The sequence below is a fragment of the Malus sylvestris genome, chromosome 17, assembly GCF_916048215.2.
Source record: "Malus sylvestris chromosome 17, drMalSylv7.2, whole genome shotgun sequence".
NCBI classification, from domain to species: Eukaryota; Viridiplantae; Streptophyta; class Magnoliopsida; order Rosales; family Rosaceae; genus Malus; species Malus sylvestris.
The window spans coordinates 12,122,581-12,133,630 of NC_062276.1; the positions used below are offsets into that span (position 1 = coordinate 12,122,581).

The window sequence follows — 11,050 nt, forward strand, 5'->3', positions numbered from 1 at the left end:
AATTTGGTTTGTTTTGAATTATTTAATAATCCCAGTAGAGAACAACTTTGCGAGATCCGTTTATACTACAATAACCTTGTCATTCTTGCAAGTATTATAGGAGTTTTTAGTCCATTCACATGTGTAGTAAAATCCCTATCAAGAAAATGGCGTCGTTGCCGGGGATTATTTAAAATAATTCGTTCTAATCAGATTTTCAGTTAGTTATTGTTGTTTACACATAAAATAAAATAAAAATTTGTTTTTATTTTATTTTTACAGATTACAACAGTACAATGCTGATTACAAAGATAATCTGTGCATGGTCAACACCCGTTCAACAGTGCAGTCCAAAACTTGAACAAACTTTAGGGAGAGGACGTAGAGAGAAAAATTTGCTGTGGGTTCCTTCTTTGCAGGGGACTTTTCTGCAGTCTTTATTTTCTGGGGACCTACACAGTAAGGAAAAAATGATGTTTGTTATTCCAAAGGCTGGTCAGCCCTTGGGAGATTCACTGACAGCTCACAACACTAATATACCAAGTTGCATTACTTATCCAGCAGTGGAAGAAGGGTCTACATTTGAAATAAAGCAACATATGTTGAATATTCTACCTACATTTCATGGGTTATCAACTGACGATCCAAACATGCATATTGCAGAATTTTTAATGGGATGCAAGAATATTTTGATGAGAGGATTTTCAGCCGAATATATTAAGCTCCGTTTATTTCCATACACTCTGAAAGATCAAGCAAAGAGATGACTCCTCACACTTCCATCTGGAAGCATTACAACTTGGGCCCCAACTCAGTGAAATTTTTTTAAGCAAATATTACCCAGCTTCAAAGACTCTTGACATAAGAACTCAGATTTTATCTTTTGCCCAAAAACCAAATGAGGAGTTTCATGAGGCATGGGAACGGTTCAAGGAGTTGATTAGAAAATGTCCACATTTCGGTATTAACAGTACTGATCAAATGCATATATTTTTTAGATGGTTAAATATGACTACAAAAACTCTAGTCAACGCTTCATCGGAGGTTCGTACAAGGATAAAACTGCACAAGAAGCTTGTTTATTATTTGAAAAAATGGCAGCAGATACACAACAATGGGCAGTTAAGCAGCCAGAATCTAGGTCTGTTTTTGAGATGTCTAATGGTTCTCCATATGTGTCGGCACAAATTGAAAAAATGGAGAAAAAGCTTGAAAGATTTGATGCAAAATTTGACATGTTATTACAAAGAATTCCAGGTTCACAGGTTGCTATAAACAGCCCTTACAAGCTGCTTGCAGCATTTGCAGCATGACAACTCATGATTTTATGAGTTGTCCACATAAAGATGATTTTCCGGAGTTTACAGCAGAGCAGGTTAATGCATTTAATAATTTTTAGCGTCCCCGATATGACCTGTATTCAAATTTCTACAATCCGGGTTGGAGAGATCATCCTAATTTAAAGTGAGACAAAGAGCAGCACCCTAGGCCACAATTTCATCAACAAGTAGAGCAACCTGCTGCACCTAAGGCTGCTTGGGAGGTTGCAATTGAAAAATTAGCAAATACTACTAGTCAAGAAATCCAAAATCTACATGCATCAATGAAAAATATGGAAAAACAAATTGAGCGGATTGCATTGCAAGTTTCAAAAAGAGCATCGGGTACATTTCCTAGTCAAACAATACCTAATCCAAGAGGACGAGAAGAATGCAACGCTGTACGGACTTTACAGTCGGGCAAAAGTTACAACAACATACATGAAAATTGCGTAGAAAATTCACGGGTAACATCAACCACATCTATCATATGTTGTAATTTCAAGTAATTAACATGAAGTCATTCACAGATGCAAGTTTGGGGGTAATTGTTGCAAATCTAGTTTCATGGCATAAATTTTGAGGAGTTATTTTCTGCAGCTCAGTTTTGCGATGCATGGATGCAGAGCACAGTTAAATCACATCTCCATACACCACAAAACTGAGTACAATTTTTATTACCAGATCTCTAACAATTACACTTGCAGGGATTCGAATTGTACCTCCCATATGCACCAATCAGGCCTTTTAGACGCTCTTACTGTTCTTGTTTACTGAAGCGGGTGTATTCCTTTTCTTTCACTCGGATCTATTATTGATCTGCCTATCCTGCACAAAAAACACCAAAATGAGTACATGCGGGGACATAGAACAAACATTTATATAGAACAGGATCCAAACAGAGTCTGGAATTTGTCTTACCTTCATATGGACAACAGATTTCGAGATGTCTGCGTGGTTCATGTACTTTATCATTGCTGCACCGAAGCCACATTGGGGTTCCTACATATACCAGAACAGAGTATTACTCAGCATATGCCTTTCATGAACCAGACTATGTCTCACTTAAATACTCAATGGTGCAAAGATTCATAGATCAAACACTTTGAGATGTCTCTTGCATTTTCTTACTGGATCTGAAGCTGGAGCACCATTTCCTCTCAGATCTGTCGAAGATCCAAGTGCCCTGTACGAAGAAACAGAAAACAACACATCCTTATGAGTTATGACACATGCAGGGGGTCCTGAGGCATCACTTTCAGAAATGGGGTTTCATCACCGGTGGAGAACAACAGTTTTACCTTTGCAAGCCCAGGATCTGTAATGTTATAGCTGGTTTTTATTTTCCTTGTTATTATTAAGCTTCCAGATCGAGGACCTGTGCCCACAAACCAAATAAACATAAGTATACACATGCAATATGGAGTATCTGAGACATGAAAACAACCATATTGAGCTACTCGAGTAAAGTTAAATAGATGCACAGATCCTACCTTCCTATTTCCATGGCAGCAGCTGAAGGGTTTCGGGTTTCAACAGAAACCAGCGAATGGTGTCGATCGGCTCAGATTTGCAACCATTAGGGGTCCTCACGCCTATAAAACCACATGCATGTGTTAGTTCTTGTTCCATGTCTCTAAAACAAATAAATCTGACAATGAAATCAAAAAAATTGGAGGCTGATTTTACTTTTGGGGTTCAATTTTACTGATTTTCCAGCACGGCTAGGTACTCTGGGATGTGTGAGTGTTGCTAGGTTATGGAAGGCTAAGGATGCAGCGCTTATAGAGGATGAAGAAGCTGCTGTGAAATGGAGGTTTGAATTGATGGCTGGGCTTGAGAGTTTTGAACATGGGAAGAGCTCCGAGAGAGTCTCTTTGGATTTTCTAAAGAGAGAGAATGCTCTTGAGTTTTTGAGAGAATCGAAAAAGAAAGAGGCATGAGAGATGTCTCTCATTTTTCTAGAGAGAACAAGCTGCTTCGGGGTTTACAAATAACATTATTATTCTTCTTCATCTGACAAGGGGATGTGAATGGACAGAAGAGAGCCATTTGGCGGCTCTGGGCTCGAGGCTAGTGGAAGGGAATCTAATGCGTGTTCAAGAATAGCTAGGGTTTTTGAAATGATAAGTGAAGACTGCTGAACCTGTTTCTATAGCAGTTGTTGCTCAAGTTTGACACAAGTGTGCACTTGCCCGTATTGGTCCGCGCGTCTTCACAAAGCTCATGTTCATGAGTTCCATCCCAGCGCCTGGCGCATTTTTGTATCATTTTTCTGTTATGTTTCCAATGCCTTTCGCATGGCCCCAAGTCCTGCTTTCGAATCAGGTGATTCTTTTCCTTCTTTTCTGTTTGTTCTATCATTTGTTTATTTTAATTTCTTTGTTTCTTTTCTATTTTCCTTTTTCTTCTAGTTTATTTAGTCTAGGCTTTTGTTTTATCTTTTCCAGTTTTGTTTTCTATTTAGTTTATTTAGTTTCTATTTATTTTTCACACCTTCAGGACAACGTGTGAAATAAGTTTTGGGGTGGGAAAGTAAATTGGCTTTTAATTTTTTTTATGTCAGTTAAGAATTTTCATTCTTTTTAACTTAATATTCATAGATTATTTTAAACATTAAAACAAATGGACATGGTGAAGATTAATCTCATAGTAGAGTCTTTTCTATTTATCGTTGCTTAGACACTAATTCATAAATTATACTTTGAATTTTGCACATCACATCAACATGGTTTGTGGGGAGTGAGATTGAAACACTTACTTTTAGTCTAATTTTATTTTTAACTTTTGTTTTAAGTAAATTTAGTTATTATTGTGTTATAAAGTAATAATTGTCTCACCTAAGACTTTGCCTGGTAACCAGCCCAATCCTGCCTAATCAGTAGTGATTCTCGCGTCAAACGGTAGAGTTTTGGCATGGGGCAAGATGGTTAGTTGGTTTCGTAGCCTTTTCAGCTCGGGTTAATAAGTCCTTAGGGGTGTTCTACACCTAGTGCCTTAAAAGCCCTAGTGGTTTGGGGGTCATTAACCCAAAGCTCGCTACATGGGTTGGATCGAAAGCTTAAGTGAATCGACATTGCACGACCACTACTGTTACTAAAAAAAAATGTTATATAAGAGAAAAAAAAAGAGAAAAGAAAAAAAGAAAAAGAAAAAGAAAAATAGTTATATTTAAAGTTAGTATGTGTGAAATAAAGAAGGACGAGAGGTAAGAGTTTTAGTTGAGTCCCCTTTACTATATTGGTTCACTTTACACCAAAGGAAGTTTGTAAATTCTTTTCTAATTGATTCTAAATGGCTTAGACTATGTGGTGGGATTGGTTGGAACTTTTGAAAAGAGTTCTGATTTTTAACGTGTTCTATGGATTGCAACTTTGAAGGTGAAATTTTTTGTCAGTTAATTTTAGTTAAGTCTTTAGTTTGTTAGTTTTTATTTTTGTTTTCTAGTTTTATTTTGCTTGAGGACAAGCAAAAAGCTAAGTTTGGGGGTATTTTGATGAGTAGATTTTATATTATATATTTTACCCTATTCTTAGTATATTTTGGTTAATATTTTGAAAGAATTTTGATACTTTGAATTGTATTTTCAATATAGGACTTTCGACTTACTCTAGAGAAAAATAGGGCCAAATGGACGAATTTTGGAGTAATTCTAGTTGGAGGACGTTCGTGAGTCACTAAGCTTGATCGTAACAAAATTTGGGATTTTTCTACCAAGCGGTTATTGTCTGACGATAAAATAAAGAAGCAGCGCGCAGTGCTGGAAAATGATGTTTCTGGGCTTAAATTGCATTTTTGGAGCCCAAAATGACCTCAGATGGTTTCGTGGCCTTCTGGAAATGTGTTCAGAACATCCTAATCTTTAAAACAAGCTTTTTTGGGCCAGATTTGGAGGAGATCTGAGACTAAAACGTGGCTGGACAAGTACTTGGCAGATTCCCCTAGTTTAATTAGGGTTTTATTTTCTAAGATATTTTATTATTTTTCTTAGTTTCCTAGTGGGAATAAAGGACCTGTTTTTAGGGTTTGTGTGTGAGCTTAGCAAATATATTGCTTTGTCGTTCTTTGTTTTTTTCAGTGTTCTAAAAAACGGCCTAGGCGCCTAGGCGTTGGACGGTGGTGATCCTAGGTGATTTCTTGCAAATCAGTTGGAAAAATCGGCTGGGCTCTAGGCGGGCGCCTAGACGACCCTAGGCGGTGCTAGGCGGTTCCTCACCCTCATACATATATATATATAAACATGTGTTAGTCTTCTTATTTTTTCTGTCTCAAATCATTATATGGACACATATTCAACAATGGCAGGGGCAATGCTTACCTCTGTGGGAAGATTGGAGCTTCAATGTGCCATCATTTCCATGGTAAGACTCATTGGTTTTGGTTTTTGCAGAGAAGATTGATTATTGTGTGCAGTTAAAGATGAGTGGGTGTATTGAAATGAGAGAGGAGGGTCAAGCATTGGAGCTAAAATGGTAGATGAGGAGCGGCTAGGGTTCTTCATTATAGGGAAATGAGGCTATTTGTTTTTTTTTCTAATCTTAAAAGAGAGAGAGAGAGAGAGAGAGAGGTCTGAGAGAAATGGGAGAAAGGGTCGAGTGAAATTTGAAATGAGAGGGGTCCTGCAATTGAATTAAGAGATATCTCTCATATTCTAGAGAGAGAGGTCTAGAATTTCTAAAAAGCAATAAAAAATGTGGGCACATCTTAGCCTTTATTTTGGAATCTTAAGAAATTCACCACATGGATGCATGACACGTGTGCATGCCATGTCTATTGAAAAGAACGTTTTGACACGGAGAGACAGGGAGCCGTTTGGGGCTTTGGGCTCGAGGCGAGACAGAGATTGTCGCAGATGCTAGGGGTTTTTTTTTTTTTTTGAAATGAACATGAAGCTGCTAAATTAGCATATATTGTAGCTGTTGCTAAAAATTGACACCAGTGTGGACTTGGACATGTTAGTCAGCGCGTCTTCACTAGCTCCCAGGTCTCCAGTTTGAACTCTGCGCCCATCATATTTTTCTTTCTTTTTAATGAGCCTTTCTTATGACTCCAGGTCTTGGTTTTGAATCCAGGTGCGCCCTTTCCTTTTTCTTATTTTCTTTTTGTTTTATTATTTGTTTATTTTTATTTGTTTGTTTCTTTTATGTTTTTCCTTTCTTTTAGTTTGTTTGTCCTAGGCGTTCGTTTTTATTAAAGTATGACATAAAATCAATTATCTCAAATTTCTATTTTACAATAATTAATTGGAATTTGGTTTGCTTCACATTATTTAATAATTCATGTGGAGAACGACCTTGCGAGATCCATTTATATTACAATAACCTTATCATTCTTGCAAGTATTATAGGAGTTTTGAACACGTTTGAGTATCTTGTAAAAGTTACATTACTATATTTCTTTATTTTCCTCCTATTTTGCATTTTATTTGGTTTTAAATTGTGAACTTGTTGTACATGTATCATCATACAATACTCCTTACTATGGTTATATGACATATATGCTTAATGTGTTTTTAAATTTTGGACTTGTTGGATATTTTTTTTGCATTTTATCATTATTTTATCATCTTATCCATGAATTTCATACAAGTATAATTTTTTGTAAGTGTAAATATGCAGTTATTTACAAGATATACAAGAAATTTACCTAAATCTGCCTAGGCCGCCTAGGCGCCCGCCTAGACCCCGCCTAGGCGCTAGGCGCCAGCTCACCGCCCGACTAGCGCCTAGCGTTTTTTAGAACCTTGGTTTTTTTGCTACGCTTTCTTTTATGCAACTTTGGAGACATAGAGAATTGCTAGGGTTCTTGGAGATTTTCTAAATGAAGGTGCTTTCAATCCTTTTCTTAATAATATTTCCTATGATTTTAATTATGAATATGTGTAACTAATTTTTTTTGCTAAGGCGAAGCCTTGAGCCTTAGCATGAATATGTGATTTTTACTTAATTGCTTATGATTGATTGCATGCGTACTTTGAATTATTAATCACCGGGATTAAAACTATCTAATTGTCTTAATGCCTGATCACCATTAAGATATTTAGAAAAGTAATTTGATGCAATTTTGGTCGGAAGGTTCCTTGAAATTGACGCTGGCTTCTTGTGATTAATAATTGTAATTTCACTTAGGATGAACACCACGTCTTAAGGGTTGCATGGTTTTTCAAAGGATTTTCATAAAACATAATGAGTCTTTCATGTTCAGATTTGATCCGAACGTCCGGATGGGTTACATGTTAGATATACATTCTATGTTGGAAGTTCCAAGTAGAATATGAATTAGGAAAATCTAACCTTCAAAGTGGCATGTGTAGATCATACGTAATTGATAAAAGTTTATAGGATTGCTAGGTGATGGTGGATCCCTAGTGCTTTCTTAATTTGATTTCTCCAAAACTAGTTCCTTTTCTTACAGTTTTAATATTGCAGATTAGTTTACTTTTATTAATTAAATTCGTTTTTAATTTAAATAGGTTATAAAATCAATCATCTCAATTTCTACTTTACAATAATTAATTGGAATTTGGTTTGTTTTGAATTATTTAATAATCCCTGTGGAGAACGACCTTGCGAGATCTGTTTATACTACAATAACCTTGTCATTTTTGCAAGTATTATAGGAGTTTTTAGCCCGTTCACATGTGTAGTAAAATCCCTATCAGCCAGCCACCCCTAAACCCTAGAAGGTCGGCCCACTTCTTCATATAAATACACCCTTTATCTCCAAAATTCAGGAGGCTTTTTACTACTCACAAACACTCAAACACTTTCTTTCTAGAATTCTAACTTTGGCATCAGAGATTCTTCGGCCAAACCCCCCCATTTATCGTGGGCGTGTGAGGTTTTTAGCCTTAATTTTAGGTATTATTATTTTGCAGATGCATTTTCGTCAAAGGAAGAGATGGGGAAAATTTTCATCCACACTTGATGTTCACACTCTATTTATTACTATTACATTGGAACTACATTTATGCACATCCGCAAACAAAGGTAAATTTTAGTCGAACTTGCCCATGATTGGCGAGGAAAGAGAATGAGAATTAAGGGGTGTGGTTGAATTCAAATAGAACTTCCTACATATCTTCGGAAAGGAGAATTAAACCACGGGTGTAATTCTAGGAAAGAATGGTGTGATGTGCAATACATCATGAACCATCCTTAACGAATAGCTTATGGCGAGGCATTAAGGAAATGAGTTCTCTATGGACGTGTCTATGCATAGATGATAACGTATATGTAGGATGAGCTTCTGTTGGGATTAGAGAGAATATGTGTATCTTTCATTGTGATTGATTAGAGAATCCAGAGTTAAGTCTTGAGTCTTAAAAGAATTAGTTGAGTATTTATAGAAATCTAGATAGTCCTTGCAAGGAAAGTGATCCCAATTAAATTAGGAGACTATTTAGGAGGAAATATAGGACAAGATACTCAATCCTTTTTAGAATCATGTTTACATTGCCTAATTCTTAAGATGTCCTAATTTGACTTGAATTAGGGTTTCCTTACTTGGGAAACAAGTAATTCTTTAATAGGATTTTGTCTAACCACAACTATCTAACTTCGCTTGGTATTCTGACTTTGTCTGACTTGTCTAATCTGACTAAGGCTAGTCCGACTTGACTAAGGTAGTTCGGTAGTCCAACCTGACTAAGGTAATCCGGAAGTCCAGTAGTCCGACCTGACTAAGGGACCTATAATACTAAAGGCCTATACATGTTCCGATCCACATTAGGCCTCTTAGTTTGTTTACTTGCTCGTCAAGTGCTATGGGCATTTCGACCGTTCTTGCCACCCAAGGTGCCACATCATGGTCCCACATATTAAATAAGTTAAGTTTCAAGTTCTGTGTAATGTATAGACATAAATCTTAAAATTTAAACACATTCAATAGTAGTAAATAGGATGGTAAGCATTAGCACCACTTCATAGTAGTCAGCAAAAATGCACCCTACACAATTTTTAGCGAGAACTATCAAAATATTACTTTAGGAGCTCTATAAAAGAAATTGTGCTCTAACTATTCTCCATACTTTAAAGAATTATAATGATTATGAGTCAATAATTCATAATGATTATGAGTCAGTTAGCCAATATAAATTAAATATTTACTTAAAACAATTAGCATTAATTATAAAGAACCATTAGGTGCACATTTTTCCCTTCCTATATTACAGTTGATTTTTTTTTAAATCCTTTCTAAATTCGAGTTAAGAGCTCATTTTAGAAGCCTATTGGAAAGGGTAATGCTAGGGTAATCCTCTCTAAATTCTAGTAAAGAGTGAGTTTAAAAACCTCCCGGACAGTACTATTGACACCTTGTAAGCATATGCGATGAGCAAATAAATCATATGAAAACATGCCATGGATAATTCTCACAAATTGTAAGTTAAATTATTTCTTTAGAGGTTTTTTTTTTCCTTCCTTTCCAGCTAAAAGCAATCAGATTAAGTTTAATTACATATATGCATTCCTTGGTACTCAATATCAAATCTCACCTAGCCATATAAAACTCATATTTTATTACTCTCTAAAACTCATGTCCCCTTTAAAACTCAACTTGTGTCTCAATTTGTCCCATACTAACAAAAAAAAAATACATATATAAATCAGTTAAAACCGTGTACGTGTTGCAAATAAGATCCATTGTTGCTTAGATGTAAACCACACAAGTGCTGTGTGGTTGAAAATTTAATTAAAAAAAGTAAAACTCTAACAAAACCGAATCTATTTGTGCAACATAAACAATTTTAATATAGATGACACTTCAAAACTTTCATTTTACACTTTAAACTTTCTATATTTAGAAAGAAAAATACATTTGTGAAAAGTGTAGAATAAGATTTTTGGAGTACCAATAACATTTCCCTAAATTTATTAATGCAGTTTGACTATAAGGGGCAAATTTAAGACACGTGAAAGTTAAGTGAGGCTTGGGCTCTGTTTTCAGGGTGTTGTTTGTTTCCGAATTTAGATAAACAGTTACCACAAATAAGTCATTAAACTTTTTTATTTTTTATTTTTTTTTAAAGGGGGACAATCGGTGTCAAGCCACGGTTATCCACATTTTCCGTGGGCTGGAAAACTCAACATTCTCCTGGTCACAAGTTTGGTTTCCACACCAACATCTCGTTTCGAACCCAAAATCTTCAGTTTTTAATTTTAAGAAAGTCTCGTAATCTGCCATTTACCACTAGATTATCAGCTCATGGTTAAATAAGTCATTAAACTTAAAACTCGATAGATGTGGTGAACCTGCACTTCAAGAATTTAAAAAAAAATTAAAAAAAAAAAAAAAGTACATCCAAGTCAATAAGTCCATGAGAGCATGCACATTAAGGCCATATTGATTTTTTATGTGCATTCGAGAAAAATAAAGTTCTTCTGTCACTTAGTAATAATGTTTAATAATATTTTTCTTCATTTGTAAGTGCGAAATTTTATATTTTGATGAGTTTGATATCTATTTATTTTTTCACTTATGATGATTACTCAATTTTTTGAATATGAAATCCATTCCTGAAAATACAACATCCCATGTTTTTTTGCTACCCAAGGCTTCGATGCATTTCGAAATAGAGATCTTTCTACTGGAATAGATGCTATCCGAAAACAATTAGCTGATTTAGATTTACAAATTATAGCGTTATATCAAAAAAGAAAATAAAGTTTTTATTCCGTCACTGTAAATTTACATTTGGGGCATTAAGGAGTGAAATTAAAAAAACTTCTCAATCCCAATAAGTTGGGCTTTAG

The 11,050-nt window shown here is 35.4% G+C and overlaps 1 long non-coding RNA gene and 1 other non-coding gene across 2 annotated transcripts; both read right to left on the reverse strand.

Moving 5' to 3' along the window:
- Positions 1–226: 226 nt before the first annotated feature.
- On the reverse strand, positions 227–3,361 carry LOC126611167 (uncharacterized). The gene is made up of 7 exons (XR_007618727.1): positions 2,988–3,361; positions 2,792–2,893; positions 2,600–2,676; positions 2,430–2,484; positions 2,220–2,300; positions 2,021–2,126; positions 227–431 (listed from the first exon to the last, which is right to left on the reverse strand). It is a non-coding gene; the product is annotated as an uncharacterized LOC126611167 (long non-coding RNA).
- Positions 838–942, reverse strand: LOC126612700 (small nucleolar RNA R71). The gene has a single exon (XR_007619269.1). It is a non-coding gene; the product is annotated as a small nucleolar RNA R71 (small nucleolar RNA).
- Positions 3,362–11,050: the final 7,689 nt, after the last annotated feature.